This window comes from Caretta caretta, chromosome 16 (assembly GCF_965140235.1).
Source record: "Caretta caretta isolate rCarCar2 chromosome 16, rCarCar1.hap1, whole genome shotgun sequence".
Lineage (NCBI taxonomy): Eukaryota > Metazoa > Chordata > Testudines > Cheloniidae > Caretta > Caretta caretta.
The window spans coordinates 15,505,758-15,524,767 of record NC_134221.1 but is presented as its reverse complement, the minus strand read 5'-3'; the positions used below and the strand labels follow the sequence as shown (position 1 = coordinate 15,524,767).

Genomic DNA, 19,010 nt, shown 5'->3' with positions numbered 1-19,010 from the left:
GGGAATTCTGCACAATGCAGAATTCTGAAGAAATTCACGTTGTACATGCAGAATTCCCTTTTCCCCACAGAAATGGGCTGCTGGGGGGAGGGAGAGGGAGCTAGAGGGTTCCTGGCAGCTGCAGTTCCAAGCTTGCCCTGAGGGAAGGAGAAGGGTGGTGCACAGGAAACTCTGTGCAAGCCTGGGACTGAGCATCAGGCTGTTTCTCCTTCTGGATCCCTGGGCTCAGGTGTCAGGGGGGCCCTGAGGTTGGGCTCTGGGGAGGAGGGGGTTCAGGTGTTTTGGCTGGGAGGGACCCCAAGGGGGGGAGGGATTGTGGGTGTCTGCCCCCCCCATGCTGGGCTCTGGGGGGGGGGGCGGGGCGGGGCAGAAAGGTGGCAGAGAAACAGGAACTGGGTTGTCACAGGCATTTCTTTAACTCTCTACCCCTGGGGGAAATTGTGTGTGTCTGTGTATTGTTACAGACATACTTGCGGACAGGTATTTTGAAATAAATTACCACAAAAACTGAAACTGGCGTGATTATGTAGTGTTATTTTGACAACTAAAATTTGCAGAATTTTAAAATATTGTGTGCAGCATTTTAATTTTTTTTGGCGCAGAATTCCCCCAGGAGTATACAGTGTAAACTTTTGGGCTTCAAGAGAATTTATTACAAAAGGTTTAAGGATATCAGTTGAACACCACTGAAAGGACATGAGGAATAAGCAACATAACTGAAAGTTCAAATCTTTATGGAAGATTTAGAAAACTCTATAAGCAACTCTAAGTACATTCAAGTTCATGAAATTTTTTTGAAGTAAAAAGGTGATTTTTGCATCAAAATAAACACATCAGTAATTATTAAGATAAAGATATACAACTCCAGGAACACGCTTTTCCTACAATGCACATGTGCCCAGTGACCACCCCTTGACAATGTACCTTCTTAAACAGTCACATTCTGAAATAGATTAATTACTTTTGGTAGAAGAACATAGGAAGAGACAATCAAGAGTGAAGCCTTCCCTTAAAAATGAAGTCTACTACTTCAGAAGTGTCCTAAGTATCAGAACTACTAAAGAAAACCAACGAAAAAGTTAGACAAGGTGGGTGAGGTAGTATCTTTTATTAGACCAACTTCTATTGGTGAGAGAGAGAAGCTTTCAACAGAAGTTGGTCCAATAAAAGATATTTCTCTGTGCATTTGAAATATCGATTTAGCTTAGTGAGAATCATAAAATGTAAGAGAGCAAAAAGGTTCATTAGATCAAGTCTATCGTTTGCCAGGGAAGGATGTTGTACCCAGAAAACCAGTCTAATGGATGTTAGTGATGTTGTCAGACTAATTTTAGGCCACAAATTGAGGTTTTGCAAAAAGAAACAGATTTTGAAAAGTTAAGCTAGACCCTTAGATTTAATAAAATTTAAGATCAGTGAAGTAATCTTTAAAACGAACAATAAAACTAAGCCAAATATCTAGTGAAAACAGGCTTGGTTTCTTTTCTTTTGGATTTAAAATGTTCCTCTACAGTGTTTGGAACTTTTAATGTTGCAGCTTTGTTCTACTGCACGAGAGACAAAAAGTGAAAATCATCAGAGACTGCTGATTTGACAGAAATATATTAGGTTACATTGTCCAGGCTGAGTTCAGAGTTCAAATTAAACAAATAGCATCAATTATGGAAAGTACATATATAATTTTAATATTTTGTTCTAATAATCTAAAGTGACTACAGAGAAAATGCAATTATAATGTGCTTTCAGAGCTGACAGAATAATTGATAAACTGTCAATTTATATGCATTTTAAAGAGTCAAAACCCATTTCTCTTGAGCCATTTTTATACCAGCCCCTGATGTCTGAGTACCCTCCTTCCTAGGCAGCAGGTGGAGATGGGGGAATTTGAAGAGGTGCTAATCCATGGTAATTTTAAATTGATTCTTCCAAAGCAATAATTGCCACTAAAACTAATTAACTACAATTTGGAACCAAAACACAAAATATAACAAATCTGGCAAACAACAACTCAGGTGGAAGGGTTAGTATGGAAAAGCTGATCATAAACACAGTTACTGGATAAAAATGTTAACTTTCTCATTATTGTAGCCATGTTGGTCCCAGGATATTAGAGAGACAAGGCGGATGAAGTAATCACTAGTTCTGAAAAAGACTAGCCTCTGACCACAGGCAACAACTTCCACTAGTAATCCCTTATCAAACATTATTTCTAGGTAAGAGGATAAATTCACCACATATTATATACAAAATAAGCATAGGCCACACACATTGAACACAACCAGTTTGATACTGTGCTGCCATTTGCCTCTAGGCTGGCAAAGCATATCTAATAGCAGCAGCCAGGAAGCAAATTTGTGACCAATAAAACTGGCATTACAGGCTGAATGACAGCGCTGCCAGGTTTAAATCCTAGGCTGGAGCTTTGGACTCAGCACGCTTAGTCTCAAGAAGGTGGGAAGAATTTGGTACCACTCAGCAACAACTTCCACTGGCTGATCGATGAATAATGACATGCTCTGAAAGGAGTCCCATGCAGTCCTCACAGACAGACTGATGGGGCTGCACGGTGGGGCCTTGCACAGACAATGAGGCTTAAAGACAATCTTGGGACACGTTCTCCTTTGGCATAGCAGGCACATCTCTGGCACCTTCTCTGGTTCAGTATTTTCTCAGACGTTCATCTTTTGCCAAAGAAAACAATGGTCCCTCCCTTATTTCCACAGTATTTTATTAGTAGGACAGGCATGAAAGAGGAAAGGAGAATTGTGTCCTGATTAGTGTGGAGGGCAATATGGTGCTGGACTGAGGATAATATTTTCTGTTTGCTCTGGCAGAGCTGTAGGGAGCCCTGTGACTGGAGTAGAATAAGAGGCAATGCTGTAAATCAGGACTGTGGTGTACTAGCAATGCTTTGTGGGACCCCGGGACTATTTTAGCAGGCGTGTTGGAGATCAGGATTGAGGTGTATGAAAGCAAAACCCTCTGAGGTGGAAGTCTGCTAAACACCTGTCCACTCTGCAGTTTAGGTATCAATCCTTCACTTTAATGAGAGCAATAATGTTTTTCAAACCCATTTAGAATTTTAAAATGGTAATGGTGGTGGGGGGGGGGGAAATATTCACTGGTTTGGGAGTTGGCTGCTTAACAGAAAAACCCTGCGTTCCTGAAAGTCAGCATGCAAACAGATAACAGGGTAGATCTGCCAAAGAGAAACCCTAGCAACGAGTTATGTAACTGAGTCTTAGCTGCCTCTTGATCACATCTCGTATCATTAAAAAGGATGAAGGAGAAACAAACAACCACTTCAAAGCAGAGAACTTAGGAGCATGCTAGGAAAAGACTGTTGTCAAGCCTTATGGAGCAACCACAGTCAGAATCTCGACAAGTGACATTTACAGAGTACTTTGTACTTACTGTAATGACTTTCAGCTGAGATCTCAAACCAACCTTTGCAAAGTGCTAAGTATCATTAACCCTGGTTTCAGAGTAGCAGCCGTGTTAGTCTGTATCTGCAAAAAGAACAGGAGGAATTGTGGCACCTTAGAGACTAACAAATTTATCTGAGCATAAGCTTTTGTGAGCTACAGCTCACTTCATCGGATGCAACCAGAACAGAAAATAGGGGCCCAGAGCGGTGAAGGGACTTAACCAAGGTAACACAGCGAGCCAATGGCAGAACTGGGAACAGAATCCCATTCTCCTAACATCCAGACCTTTGCTGTAACCACTGACCACACTGCCTCCCCTCTTACTGTAAGTGACCCTGCTACAGGACAGCTGCTGATCTGAACAAAACTGACAGGCATTCCATCTAAGACGGAAGACAAACACCGACCCTCAGACCTTAAGGTCTGTGCAAAGGCCATAGAAACTGAGTATTTTTGCCCACTTACCCTGCTAAATTCTTCTTCTGGTTCTGCTCACCCAGCTGGGTCCTCTGCTGTACATTGGAAAGAGTGCACCTGCCTGGAACTCCAAAAGCTACCTTGAGACAACTGTATTTTCCAATCAGACAGACAGACTTGGGATCCAGACGGGCATCTTAAAAGATTTCCCAGCCTGGTGGACTGAAGCTCTCCCATATAAAATCCAAACACATGAAGAAATGAATTACCCTCCGGTATGGTTATTAAAACCCATGCTGCAGCCAGCTGGCACCTGCTGACTGCAACACCTGAAAGCTGGCTGCCTGACTATAGCCCTTTACTTTGGCCTCTGCTTGGGGCCATTAACGTAGGATACAGTAGTTACAATGAACTCAAGATCTCAAAACACCCACATTTCCCTACTCTAATATCTAATCTTGAGGGAAAAAAAGCCATTTTATTGGATGGTCTTGCTCAGAAAGACGATAGAAGCCAATTAAATAATTATATCTGTGTTATATACCCCTTTCCTTTATCCCCCTGTGTTTTGTCTATTTAAATCACAAGATCTTTGGGGCAGAGGCTGTCTATTAGTGTATTTGTACAATGACTAGCACAGTGGGCCCCTACTTTTGCTTGGCCCCTATGCACTTCTGTAATACAAATAATAAATGATAATAATAGACTACAAAATCCCAGTGTCACAACAGAAACAGAACACTCTGTTAGATGTCTGTCTAAATCAGGGCTCCCCAGGCTTCAAACAGTTACACCAAACTCAGATCACTAGATGAAAACCTGTGCTGTACCAGCCAGCAATCTGGCCAGCAACCAGCCTTAAACACGGCGTTCAGCATCCAGGCATCAGTGCTGCCTACTTCCCATTCCACTGAGCATGTTCTACCCAACTAAGGTAATGATGCTGCTTTAAATCACAGAACATGCAAGACACTGAAGTTGAGGTGTGGGCCACCAGTAGTTCTGATCGCGACTGACTTTCCTTTATACTTATCAAAACAGGCCGAGAGTAGAGTACTTGCTTCTCCCATCCTTTCCCTTGGTTATTTGCCCCAAATGATCGGACATCACGATGAAATGTCATCTAGTAAGGAAATTTCCCCAGGTGGGGGGGAACTTGTCATGAAAGTGCCAGCACTAAAAGCTTGATCTATTGGTGCTGAGAAACCTCTGGGCTGAAAACAAAGCCAATGAGCAACATTCTTGCCATACAGAAGTGTCTGGTGGGCTTTTTGTGAGCACCTGTATGAGGAAGACTGAGCTGCTGAGGTTTAATTCACTGCATCTCAATAGAGATGGAATACCTGGAAGTTAGCATGCCTCATTTGAGCAAACAGATTTATGGAAGGTATTGCACACTTTCAATTACTTTCAGACACACCACCAAGTTCTAAACCAGCGTTTCTCAAATGCGGCCACCAGAGGCTTTTCTTGCGGCCACAGCCTCCTGGGTAGTGATTGAGGACGGGAGGGAGGAGGGCAGTGGCTTCTCTCCCGGGGCTGCCAGCAGGGGTTGGTTCCTGACCTCCACTGGAGCCACAAATGCCAGAGGAGCAGGCAGCTGGTGAGAGTTCCCCACCTTCCGGCTTCAGCCCTGGAGTGGTGGGCATCAGGCTCCGGCCGCAGGGCATCAGGCTTCGAGCTCCAGTCCTGGGGTCTTTCCCCTCCCACCCCCCCAGGCTCCTACTGCCTCCCTACCCTCCTCTCCATCCACAGCTTAATTTGTCCCCTGGCTTGCCCCGCGGGGCTGCATAAGTCTCCTGTGAAAAGCAATATTTGTATGTTCGTTAATATCACTTTTCACTGCCTCCCAGCTAACTAGTAAGTCTGCTGTGAAAAGTGATACATACAAATAACAGTTTTCACAGCAGCAGCCTTACTAGCTAGCAAGTCTTTAAAAAAAGGGGGGGGGGGAGGGGCAGCCAAAAAAGTAAAAGAAACCAACAAAAAGACAAGACTGTGCAAAGCACCTTATTTTGTTTCTATTCTGTTTAGGTCAAGTAAAGAATAGAGACAACTGTATATTATTTTTATTATTACTGTCTGCAAAAAAACCTACTTAAATAAATTACAATGATTTGGACTTGGATAGCTGCATATTTATTTGCTTTTCCTGAAGTTAATTAAATATTTTAGGAAAAATTGTCAGAGCAGCCACCAGCAAGAGTTGGTGGTCGCACTCTGAGGCCACCAAAAAATTTCTTGTAAGAACCCCTGTTCTAAACTATGTATAATCACACAAGAAAAGAACCTGGACATCAGGACACTTCAACAAAGACCTCTACTTGGTTTACAACACTGGTCATAAAACCTAGCATAAGGAATAGGATAGAGAATAATACTGAGAACATTACAATGCCATTTTACATCTCAACTGTATGACCTGACTTGGAATACTGCCTGCAATATTGGTCACCATAGCTCAAAAAGGATATTGCAGAAATGGAGGCGGCTTAAATGTGACCAATCAAAATGATTTAGAGGCATGGAGGGAATTCTGTATGATGAGTGATTGAAAAGACTGGGACTGTTCAATTCAGAGAGGAGATGTCACAGAAGTATACAAAATAACCGATAGTACAGAAAAGGTAAATCGGGTGCTCCTAATTACCCTCTCTCATAACATAAGTGCCTGGGGACAGCCAATGAAACTCAAAAGCAACTAACTGAAAACTGATAAAAAGGAAATACCTTTATACACAATGCATACCTAACTTTGCAATTCACGGTCACAAAATAATAAAGATAATAGATTAGTGGGATTAAAAAAGGATAGACATTGATATTGTTAATGAGGACATGCATAACAACATCCGTTTTGTTTTGTGTGGATTTTTTTTATTTGTTTGTATAAAGCAGCATGTAAATCCTCATGTTTCATGACAACTGAGTGCATCAGGAACAAAACTCCCTTATGAGCAAATAGAAAAGGAGTACTTGTGGCACCTTAGAGACTAACCAATTTATTTGAGCATGAGCTTTCGTGAGCTACAGCTCACTTCATCAGATGTATACCGTGGAAACTGCAGCAGACTTTATATACACAGAGAATATGAAACAATACCTCCTCCCACCCCACTGTCCTGCTGGTAATAGCTTATCTAAAGTGATCAACAGGTGGGCCATTTCCAGCACAAATCCAGGTTTTCTCACCCTCCACCCCCCCACACAAATTCACTCTCCTGCTGGTGCTAGCCCATCCAAAGTGACAACTCTTTACATAATTAAGTCGGGCTATTTCCTGCATAGATCCAGGTTTTCTCACCTCCCCCCCCACCCCCATACACACACAAACTCACTCTCCTGCTGGTAATAGCTCATCTAAACTGACCACTCTCCAAGTTTAAATCCAAGTTAAACCAGAACATCTGGGGGGGGGGGGTAGGAAAAAACAAGAGGAAACAGGCTACCTTGCATAATGACTTAGCCACTCCCAGTCTCTATTTAAGCCTAAATTAATAGTATCCAATTTGCAAATGAATTCCAATTCAGCAGTTTCTCGCTGGAGTCTGGATTTGAAGTTTTTTTGTTGTAAGATAGCGACCTTCATGTCTGTGATTGCGTGACCAGAGAGATTGAAGTGTTCTCCGACTGGTTTATGAATGTTATAATTCTTGACATCTGATTTGTTTTTGATTCTTTTTGCGAATACAGACTAACACGGCTGTTCCTCTGAAACCTGTCATTATGAGCAAATGACTCCATCGTTGTTCACCATGGGATTTCTTGCACTTTCCTCTGAAACATCCATTACTGGCCAATGTCTCAAACTTGTGACTGAGAAGAGAAGTCTGTGTGCATGGATTCACAGCCCACCTTCCACCTGAGCAATAAAGGGTTACTTGCGCAGACTGAAGAGTCTGGCAGTGGAGCATGCCAATATCTATACAAAAAGCACAGCAGGTCCACTAGTAACCTCTGAGGATCCTGCTTCTCCACAAGGACTAGACAGACAGTATTACACATGGGAAGGCCCTGGCCTCCAGTAATTGAGGGCTAAGATGAAGAGGAAAAGCTAGGTAAATCCAGCCTGTGAGTTGGTCTGTAGCTCATGCAGAGAAAGAGGTGCATACAAGATCCTGAGATAGAGATTTCAAGGTCCATCCTTCCTTCCCTGAGAGCAATCAATCAGTCAGGAACTCAGGTTATGGCACACTACTGAGCAGATGCCAGCATAGCTCTGTAGTGTAGATGCAGCATATGCCAAAAGAAGGAGTTCTCCAAGTATAAGAACACCACCTCCCCAAACAATGTTAGCTACACCAACAGAAGCCCTCTTCTGCACTGGTGGCTTTGTCTGCATAGCTAGGTTTCTAAGGGGTGTGTTTTTCCCCCATGCACACACCCTTACCAACAAAGCTAAGCCGGTACAAAAGTGTAGACCTGGACCAGTCTTCAGTTTTGCAGGGAAAAAGAACTAGTGTCCTGCACTAAGAATTTCATGCTTTAAGGAATGACCTAGTTATCCGAGTGTCAGGAAAGGGGGACTCTTACCCTCTAATTTCAGTTAGGCAGATACATTACAGGGGTTTCACGTTACTCTGAAGCATCAGGAATTGGCTACTGCTGGAGGTGGGATGTCTGATAAAATGGACCAATTTAGCAGCATCTGCAAATGTCAGTAACATGCTGTTTATGTCCTCATCTAGACGTGAAGGTGTTAAATAAAACTGGACCCAACACCAACCTCTGACAAATCTTATTCACATAAGAAACATTACTAGGCTAGAAGCTGTGACTTCCTGAAACCATCTGATTAGTGCAAGCTAGCAAGGCCCAAATGGAAACAAATGCAACAAGCACACATTTCACATTCAGAACTCAAACCACAAAGGACAGAGTAGCTCAGTCAAGTGAGAACCACCTGTGACTTCCACAAGTCAGACTTATCTCCCTCTTCCTTTTGTACCTGGGGAAGTGACCTATGGTTTTGCAAGCTGTCTTTAAAGCGCAAAGAAGAGGAGCGTTATTTAAGTGCAAATGTTTACACTTACAATTGTATGTATGCTCTGAGCTCTCTCAAAGCTAACACCTGGAGGACTCAGCACAGGTACTACTGTATTTTCTAAAAGTCATTTGCCTTCCACCTTGCCCTGCTGAAACTCCTGAGACAGCTGAACACGCAGGGACGAGCTCATGGAGATGCAACAGCCTCACTCCCTCAGCACCAAAAGGACAGGACGTCTCATGATTAAACAAATTAAAACCAAGCTGAGCACCTCCTGTATTTATAAGCTTCTCCCACACAACCTATTAGGATGGAGTCACCGTACTTTAACCCCAGATTTCACATGGACTATAGAATATTTTTAATTAGGTATCTAGGTATTTGAACATTTCAATAACAAACAATATTTAGCTCTTATTGGAATCTCAAGTGATGTACAGAGGAGGGTTAGTATCATTATCCCTTGGGAAACTCAGGCACAGAGGGAAGTGTTGTGTGATCTTGGGCAAGTCACTTCAGTTGCAGAAGGAAGAGAGTTCAGGTCTCCTGATTCTCACTACAGTGCCCCTTCCAAAGGGCCTTAAACACTTATAGTTTTATAAATAATATCACGCTAACTGTTCACTGCTGAGGCCTCAGAAGCATGGGGACTATTGGGTAGGAAAGAAAAGGAGAAAAATCCATGAAGGAGCAATGGTTGTAAAGAAAAATGGAAGAGGAGAGAAATACTGAGATGGTAGTTCTGTTGTGTATCTGACAACAATGTCCTTCAGAAGAGAATCACACTGTATGAAAATCTAAAATAGAGAATGGACCAAAGCCTGCTCCTCTTCCCCATGCAAGTAGTTCACTGAAGGCAGCAGGAGCACTCCCATAACTAAAAGTGAGCATGAACTGATCTCAAGTTATGACAGGTGCACAATTGCTCAGGTTGTTACACCTATCATCAACTCAGAGTCACAGAGTGATTTCCACGACTGACAAGTCAACTTTAAAAATGCAATAATTTAAGCTAATAAATTCTCCCAGTCCGCCACATGGAGCCCACATATTTCCTTCTACTTTAAAATCATTACAGAGAGAGTCTATCCAGCTAAGTAACCCAGGTGCTTTATGATAAAACTGGTCTACTTAAGTAACTGAATACAAAACAACATCTCCAACATCAAAACACAAATAAAGCCCATGCACAAGCTAAAGCCCTATGGAGGCCTTGAATGTAGCGTCCATAATAGTCATTGTACATGCAGTGTCACCTTGGAGATCTTGATACATGCTGAAGACCAGAGGTATGAGGTACCAGTCGGTAAGTACGGCAATATATTGAGGTGGGTGGGAAAAGAGGAAGCATTCACTTAACCTAGGGAAGAGCATGTTTTGAAGACAGACAAGCCACACTCCAATAATTGCACTTATGGCATAGAGAGAGAAATAAAACCGATAGAATGAGATTTCAGAATTGTCACTCTGAAACCTAGAATGTCGTAAGTCAATGTGAAGTGATGGAAATAGCTACAAGCATAGCGGACAGCTCTTTTTGTTCAGAATAGTTTCAGTCTAATTTTTGAAGTTCTCAGCTCCCCCCACCCAACTTTATGAATTACTACACCCATGGGACAGCGCAAATTTTAGCTAGTAGTAAACTAATAAAACACAACTCTTGATGCGTCTTTCAGTAGGTGACAAGCCTGGAAAATTATCACGTATGACACTAGCACAATAGGGGTTGGGACAAACGGGAAAGGGATCATTAGAGGCCCCACAAAATCAATTTGGTTCCTCTGCACACAACTGAGGTAGGATTTTGGGAGTCCATGTCAAGGATATGACCCACCACTCCTATAGACCAAAGAGCTCAGCTTCACAGGATTTGGATATTAGGTAGCCTATACCCTCCACCCTCTCAGGCTGTCTCCTGACTACACTGAATTGACTTACATTCTGGTTATCTTCACAACCATAATGACTAAAGACAAAAAAAGAAAGTTTCAAATCCGCAGAGATTAAAGGCCAAGTCCCCAACAAAAAATACATACAAGGGAAAGTTTCTTACTTGTCATTGCTGAGTGGATTTGTTAAGCCCCTGTTGATTTGAATATAAAATCATCTCCACAGGAAATGGTGGGAGTCCCATTGCCTACCACCTTTAGAACTAGATAGGACAAAGTACTAGTACGTGTACCGTAGGAAACAATACTGCACTGGCAAGGAGATGAATAAATCATTCTCTATATCAACTTTTTCTTGTTTCCCACATTCATCAAATCTGTTGAAGTGGATAACAGGGGATGGATCACTCAACGATTGCCTGTTATGCTCATTCCCTCCGAAGCACCTGGCATTGGCCACTTTTGGAAGACAGGACACTTGGCTAGATGGACCATTGATCTGACCCAGGATAGCCATTTTTATGTTCATGTCCTTCAAGATTTTAGAACTAGAAGATCTCATCCTTTCATGCCTAGTTTGTATTCATAGTTGGAAGAGAAAACAAACTTTCTTTCTTTTTCAACTCCAGTTTCTCAACTTTGAATGAATTAGCCATTGAGCTGAACTAGTTATATAAACTAAAATGAAGCAATTATTCTCTCTGCACCTCCAAAAGAGGCTACTGCTGTCAAAGACTGGTTTAGCACTTCAACAAACTCTGGGCGCAGGTACTTAACCAGTGACTTCTTCCACCAGTTCAGTGGTTTGACTTTCTTTAAAATTTGGTAGCAAACATGTACTGCTTAATAATTTTGTTTAATTTAGATGATGTTAGTAGATTATAATAAAGTAAAGCCTTAATAAAAGTTGTCCATTTCAAATTTAATTTTAAATTTCAACTTTTTTTAAACTTGAAAAATATATTAAAAATAAACTTGAATTTCATTTAAATTTAAAAAAATCCAATTTAAATTAAAAATCAATGATTGATTTTTATCAACCATGAATTAGAGAAAGTGCTTAATAGGGAAAAGGCAACAGACCACAAGGAAATAAGTGATCATATTATAGTGTGAGTAGCACTTTTAACGTGCTTGGAATAATGAAAAGCCCTGCTTAGGTCTTCTGAAAAGCAGCTGTGTTCTGTATGCAGGACATTTGGACTGAGCACTGCGGGACAGAAAGTGAGAAACATCTCACCCATATATTCATACTTCTCATGTGTGGATTTACAAAACACTTTACAAAGGCGTGTAAGCATCCTATCAACTTTACAGATACGAAAACTGAGAGGATCTAAGTCAGTGGTTCTCAAAGCCGGTCCACCGCTTGTTCAGGGAAAGTTCCTGTTGGGCCGGGCCGGTTTCTTTACTTGCCGCGTCCGCAGGTTTGGCTGCACTCATCAATACACTGCCCTCAGTATTTGGTATAATCATGTGGCATGATAAAATGCTATATTTCGCTTGAATACAGAACAATAACACAGTTAGCACAGTATCATGGGCGCACTCAACAATGACCAGCAAGAAACTGCCCCTGGTTAGTTGGGGGCCTGATATTCAGTTTTTCCAAAAATTAAGCTTCTTGCCCCTTATGGCTATGAAGAAAACCCTCCAGAATACGACTTGATGGGGCATTGCTTTTCTGTAAATTCAGAAAAGCATAATGAACCAGAGACATGTGAACTGCCTAGGCCCAAATGCTGGCACAGCAGGAGATAAATCCTTCCTCCCTGCCCCCCAGCCCACTCCAGGACTGCTACTCCAGCCTCAAGACTGGAGTAGCCTATTGCACATTTGCACCTGCCCTTATTCCACACATAGGTAGAGATACCTGACAAATCTACATAGCAGCAGCCCTGGCACTAAATCCCCACTGTAGAAAGGCATGCAGGAAGCTCATGAACAGTATGTGACACATACATATCCAAAGCAAGCTTCCTAAACCCTGTCCCGAACTACTCCTTGCGGTAGATCTATCCCAGCTCCACTGAAAAGAGTCCTGTGCAGCTACACAGGAGGATTCCCCCATATGGGTTAACTCTGCAGTCTGTTAGCTTTACTGCTATAGATCTGAAACTCCTGGGAGGCTTCAAACATCCCCTTCCAGCCAACCACAAGCCCTGTTACTCATGTCAAGCATCAGCATACAATAGAGTAAGTCTTCCTGATAGTGACAATGGATGATTTGTCAAGAGCTACCAGCTCATCTCCCTATCAGAAAGATTTCCCAGAGTCCCCCACCTTAATTTCATCCCATAGCTCCAAATTATTCCCTTATGTACCACCCAAAAGAACGCCTTTTTCTCTTTGATTTTTACATCCTTCTGATAACTTTGTAATCACCTTTTCCCACACTCAGTCAAGGTGCGGCCCTTTTAATCTTTCCTCCTAAATCAATGCCTGCAGCCTTCTAAGACAGGTTTCAGAGGAACAGCCGTGTTAGTCTGTATTCGCAAAAAGAAAAGGAGTACTTGTGGCACCTTAGAGACTAACCAATTTATTTGAGCATGAGCTTTCGTGAGCTACAGTGCTCCCTTTAATTGGTCAACACTTCCCTGGTAATACAGGTGCTCAAAATTGGACACTATATTCGAGATGCAGTTGCACCAGAGTCACAGGGGATGATGATCACCTCCACATGCCTCTGCATTTGCAGCTCCAAAATTGCACTAGTTTCCTTGCTGTCTTGTACCTATAGATCTTTTAGCACAGCAACTCAAGAGATTCCAGCCCCCTCCAGTTCCACAGTCAAATACAAAAGCACTGTTGTTAGTGGAAAAGGCTCAGGCTACTATAGATGTGGTCTTACAGCTTCCTGACAAATTCAAGTTTTACACATACAAACCTTCTAACAATTTTAATGCAAAACATACAGCTCCCTTATCTTTGCACCAGCATGACAAAAACCGATTTCCTAATCTAAACCTACATGTACACACACACAGAGCTCTTGAATGCTACATAAGAAGTTTCTGACAATCTCTCATAATGAAACCAAGTCATGTTTCAGTGAGTTATAACATTATATTATAGCTCTCTGCTTTATCCACATTTCTTCTTCTCTGAAAAAAGTTTTTATCCAAACAAACTTGTGTTGCAGTCACAAATCTGCAGACATCTTCCACTGGAAGAAACTTTTGGTAGTGGATTATGTTGGTTTTAGTAATGAAAAGTCAGTTTATTTCAATAGCTATCCAAAAAGTTGTTCTTAGGAAGAAGAGATTTACAGTTCACCAGCTTTTACCTGTTCAGAATGTTTCTATGTGGCCATGACACAATTATCTGAAAGACCTACATTTATGTTTTTTCTGTTCCCAATGACAAGCTAGTCAAGCTAGGGAGCTGTGAGATTACTAACCTATTAGAGGAATGAGTCAGTGCTACATGAAAAGCAAAACCCACTTAGAAGGTATGATTATCTGAAGAACAAAAAAATAAAATTGGGACAAAATTTCCTTTGCCCAATGACAGAACAAATGGAAAGTCCACTGGCGATGGAATGGAGAAGGGGGTCACCCACTCCTGCAATTCTAAAAATTCGTCCCTCCCCTATTTCAAATTAACATTTACTATCCTAGAAGTTCCTCCCGACACCCACCCCTTCAATTTGGGCAGTCACAAAATGAAGTCTTGCTACAGTGAGATCTCTTTGTACTGAGAAAAAATAATAAATAATAAGGTTGTCATGATTTAAGTACTACTGCAACTTGAGTCCTAACCCTACTGGTCCTACAGTACATTAAATTACCTGGATAAGTACAATGGAAATCTTGGGCAACTGATCAATGTGAACCCTAAATAGCTGATTATTTCTGCAAGGAACAATAGAATACACATTGTATTTCAAAGGTTAGATGCACAAGAGGTCCGACTGCGACACCCAAAACTATGGCCCTGATCTGGCAAGCTGTACTTCATGTGGGACAACTTGCAGGAGCAGGACCCAATATGCTGTTGGTGGCTATGCAAAAATACCAGCACTCTACAGAGATCTTAGAGATTTTTATATTACATGAGCACTCAAATACTCCAACCAGAGAGATCAGGCCCCATGGTAGTGGGCACAGTGCAAACATGGACTCTAACACTATCCCAGTCTGATAAATAAAATATAAAATATTTTATATAAAATAGAATATAAAATATAAAATAAAATATTCAGTGAATTATGAAAAAACTTTAATGTAGCCATTTCTACTCAAAATAGATTCTGTGAAACGTTAAATAAATAAAACCACAAGTCACAGACTAAATTCCCGACTGGAGTTATAAAAGGAACTCTCCATCCAGCTGCATCTCAGGACTATGCTTTAAACGAAAACAAAATTGTGTAATCATATTTTTATATATTTCAAAAAACTGTTTTATTTCCATTTAAAATTTGTCCTGAAATGTGTCCATCCACTGGACTAGGGTAGAGAACCAAACAGTGAAAGTAACTAAAAAGGGACACAGAGCAGCTTATCTTCAATGTCCAAGCCAAATTAAGTCCAAAAAGAAAAATTCAGAAGCAATGGTGAAAGATACATTTAGTTTTAATTCCTCAAATTTCGCCAAACCTCTATGGGATTTTTTTAATGTAATTTTTAACCTGACAACACCTTCATAGGCCTTAAAGAGAAAGCACATTTCCGACAGGTCATCATGAAAATAGAGATTGACAATGAAGTTCTGTTATTAATCCCTCACACGTCAAAAATATAAAAACAAATGGAAAAAAATCTCTAAGATCTCAGTCCTGTGAGGAGCAACATGACCGTTCCACCCACCCAGAACATCACTGTCTTCAATGGGGCTCTGTATAGGCCCAAGGTTTCATCCACTTGTAGCTCCTTACAGAATCAGGGCCCATTCATTTATAGAAGCAAAAGTGCAGTTAAAAGTTTTTAAGTACTCTGGGACTTGGCCTGACAGCACAGTGAGAGCAGCACCACCCACCACTTTCAACCTCTCTGCCCCAGGTCATTTTGACTCCAAGTTTATATTTGGCAAATCCACCTGTCAGATGCCAACACTCCAATGCAAGCTCTTTGGGGACAGGGACTGTCATTTTCTATATTTGTACAGTGCCTAGCACAATGGGGACTGATCTAGTTGAGGCATCTAGGCACTACTGCAATGAAAGTTTTAAACTAACTTATAAATCCTTAATCAGGACTCAGTTCTGCAAGATGAGAGGCATCCTCTGTTAGTACTGAAGAGGGAGTATCGAAGCTTTCAGGATCAATGGCCATCCTCCCCCCATGTCTCTTGAAAGAGACACAGGGCCTTAAATATTTACATAGCCTGTTTATATAATACCAAACACTAGTACTATTAAAATTAAAATGCTTCATTATATGAAAGTATTAATCCATCAAATACAATCACTGCCTCCAAAATTTCTGCTCCTCTATCACCTTTGCTACATAAAGAGTTAAGAAGAAAAATGTTCATAACAAAACCCAAATCTCAGGATCAAAGAATGTTTGCAATCACTCAAACCAAAGCCCACACAGTTCTGCTAACCAAAACATCCACAAACTCTAATGAGATGCATGGAAAAAACATTACATGTCGAGCCAAGACCTGTTTCAGGATTTTCATCTCCTCCAGCCCAGAGCCCCAAGAGCCCAGAGGTTGCAAATTCTTTGCTAATAAAAATATATATATATTTTTAAAAACCATATGCATCTTCCAAGATCCAGCATCAAAACACAAGAAACATCCCCACTGCATTTCACAGCCTCAGAAGCTGCACAGTAAACACTCCCCCACAAGCTGCATTTCAGCTCTTAGTCTGGTCTTTGCACAGCTACAATAAATACAACAACAAAACAATCGGGGCTGCGAAACTGAGATCCCAAATGTTGTGTTGAAACATACATTGCAACAAGAATCTTTTCACTGTAAAATCAAGATAGTTATTTCTATTTTCAACCGCCTTTGCAGAAAAGAAAAACAAAAATCGACTAGTTAATAACAAACACACACTGTTCAATTAAACTATTCCATACACCATTGTCTGTGCCGTAGCGGAGCAATGCGGGGTGGGCAGGATGCTCTGTAGCATGTCTAGTTTTATAATCCCAAATGGGGGAGGGTTCAGCAGTTTGTAATAGCAGCAGCAAAACACACACACAGACCAGGCCTCCCATGACCGGAGCGCAGAACCAAAACAATGGGGCTAAACACGGGTTTAAAACACACACACACACCCATATTTATTAGGGATCTGAAATTGGAAACCGACCCCCCCACCTCTAAGCCCCTCTCCCCCTTAGCCAGGCGTGGGGGTGGCCGAACAGGCCCCGCATCTGCTATTAACGGAGGGAGGCTCCATCACCGACTGGTTTTTGCAGACTCCAAACCACCGACGTACAGGCTAGCTCCAGACTTAAACAGCCCCCTCGGCTGGGGCGGACCAGAGGCCCTGCCCGCCCCACACGGCGTCAACCCCAGCCCCCCGGGGGGGGTAAGCCCCCAATTCTCTGTTCCGGGGCACACGGGGATCGGGCTGGGCCAACAGCGGGCACTGCCGGCCTCGGCCAAGCGGCATCCGGGGGGGCTGGGCTCGGCGCCGCGGCAGGGCGTGCACCCCGCTCCAGGCTGGGGGGAGAAGGCACAGTGGGTTCGAGAGCCATGGGGGGCTGAAACGGAGACAAAGCGGGGGGGGGGGGGGACGGGTGGTTCCTTCAGGGCTCCAGGCAGCCTCCGGCTCAGGCTCCATTTTAGGGCTGCCTGGTCCCATCCCCCCGCCGCCCCAACCCCTCCCGAATAAACCCCCTCCGCCCTGCCAGCCGGCCCCAATACCCACCTGTGGTGGTTGTCGGGAGCCGGGTCTGCCTGGGGAGCCGAGTCCGGAGGGGAGATGGGGGCTCGGGGAGCCGGATGGCTGCGGATTGAAAAGGCAGAGGCGGCGCTGGCTGGATTGCGGCTTCTCGCTCGCTGGCTGCCTCTCTGTGTCTACCCGCCCCTCCTCCTCCAGTCCTGCCCGCCCGGCCTGTCAATCCCCGGCCTGGAGTGAGCAACTCATCCCGCAGCCAGAGCCCTGCAAACCGGACAGCGACACCTGCAGGGACCCCGGGGGAAAGCCAGGCGCCCCGCTGCACAGAGGGGTTAATGACAGAGGCGTGGAGGGAGAAAGCAAAAAGAGAGGAGGGAAAGAAAGGAGGAGAGGAGAGGAGGGAAGGAGGAGAAAGAATGAAAGCGAATTAGAGTCAAAGATAAGAAAAAAGGGGAAAGAATGATTGAGAAACAGGAGAGAGAGGGAGGGGCCCACACAACTGTCTAACCCCAGGCTCTGCTCTGGGGAGCTCTCTATAGTCTGATTCCAAAACCTCAGGGATCTTGGGGGAGGACAGCACAGTCTGTGCCATGGTTACAGGAGGAAAGCCTGTGAGCTTGGTCCGGCCAAGCCAGGCTCCAGCAGCAACAGCTCTAGGATCCCTGAGCCTTGCTGCTGTCAGGATTACTTTACAGCCAGGCAGAAATTATTCTCCTGCTTTAAATAATAGTAATAATAAAAAACCCTGATTAGATGTGCATGCAAACAAGAGAGAGAAACCTGGGCTGAACAGGAGGAGGCCTGGTCAAGGAACAGTCAAGAGGGAAATATCAGACTTCCCCCTTTCTCATTTGAGGCAGGTATGGGATGAAAGCTGAGGAGGAAGCAATTAGGGAAAGAGGAGAGTCGTCTTCCCCTTGTCTTCAAGGGCTTTAGATCAGGCCCAGAGTGTGCAAAGGATGAAGCAGTTTCTCAGTAAGGTGAGAAGCCAGGGAATTTCTGTCTCTTTCACCCCTCTCTCTACACATTAAATCAGTTCCCAAGCTGGCAAAGATACCGCCCCCTAAACACCTCAGCTATGGGTTTATGGGAGTCACAGCCTTGCCCGTAGCTCCCTGACCTTGATGTGGCTTCAGACCCTCCCACAAATGCCACTAATTGCTGGAGCCAGCATCACCTCCCAACAGCTTTATTTTCTCTAGCTACCTGTACCTCCCCCACAATGCCACCATTTGGGCCATGCCCTGGGGCTTCCACCAACGTTACTGGGAGCTCTGCATCCAGGATCAGGCCCCGGAATAATAATGAAAGGGAAAAGCAAATCAAGAGGCATATACAGCCAGGGAGGAGAGAGAGATTATCAGTGGAGATTTGTCACACACAAGATATGGCACAAGTAACATCAATGAAAGTTTCACCTACCTACACAGGCTGCCGGCCCTGTGTTGCAGCCCTGTCCTGCAGCGACCACCTTTAACACT

General features: G+C 43.2%; 1 protein-coding gene across 7 annotated transcripts in view; it reads right to left on the bottom strand.

Annotated features, from left to right (window-relative positions):
• PRRC2B (proline rich coiled-coil 2B) overlaps nucleotides 1-17,742 on the bottom strand; it is a 68,505-nt gene extending 50,763 nt beyond the window's left edge. For 4 of the 7 annotated variants that reach the window (XR_007352958.2, XM_048822364.2, XM_048822366.2 and 1 more), the window contains exon 1: nucleotides 17,560-17,741. The gene's annotated coding sequence lies outside the window, so the exon portion shown is untranslated. Of the gene's footprint in view, nucleotides 1-3,414; nucleotides 3,510-17,559 lie in introns of all 7 variants that reach the window. The other 3 variants (XM_048822368.2, XM_075120467.1, XM_048822365.2) reach the window with 2 other exon arrangements.
• Between the last annotated feature and the right edge of the window lie 1,268 nt (nucleotides 17,743-19,010).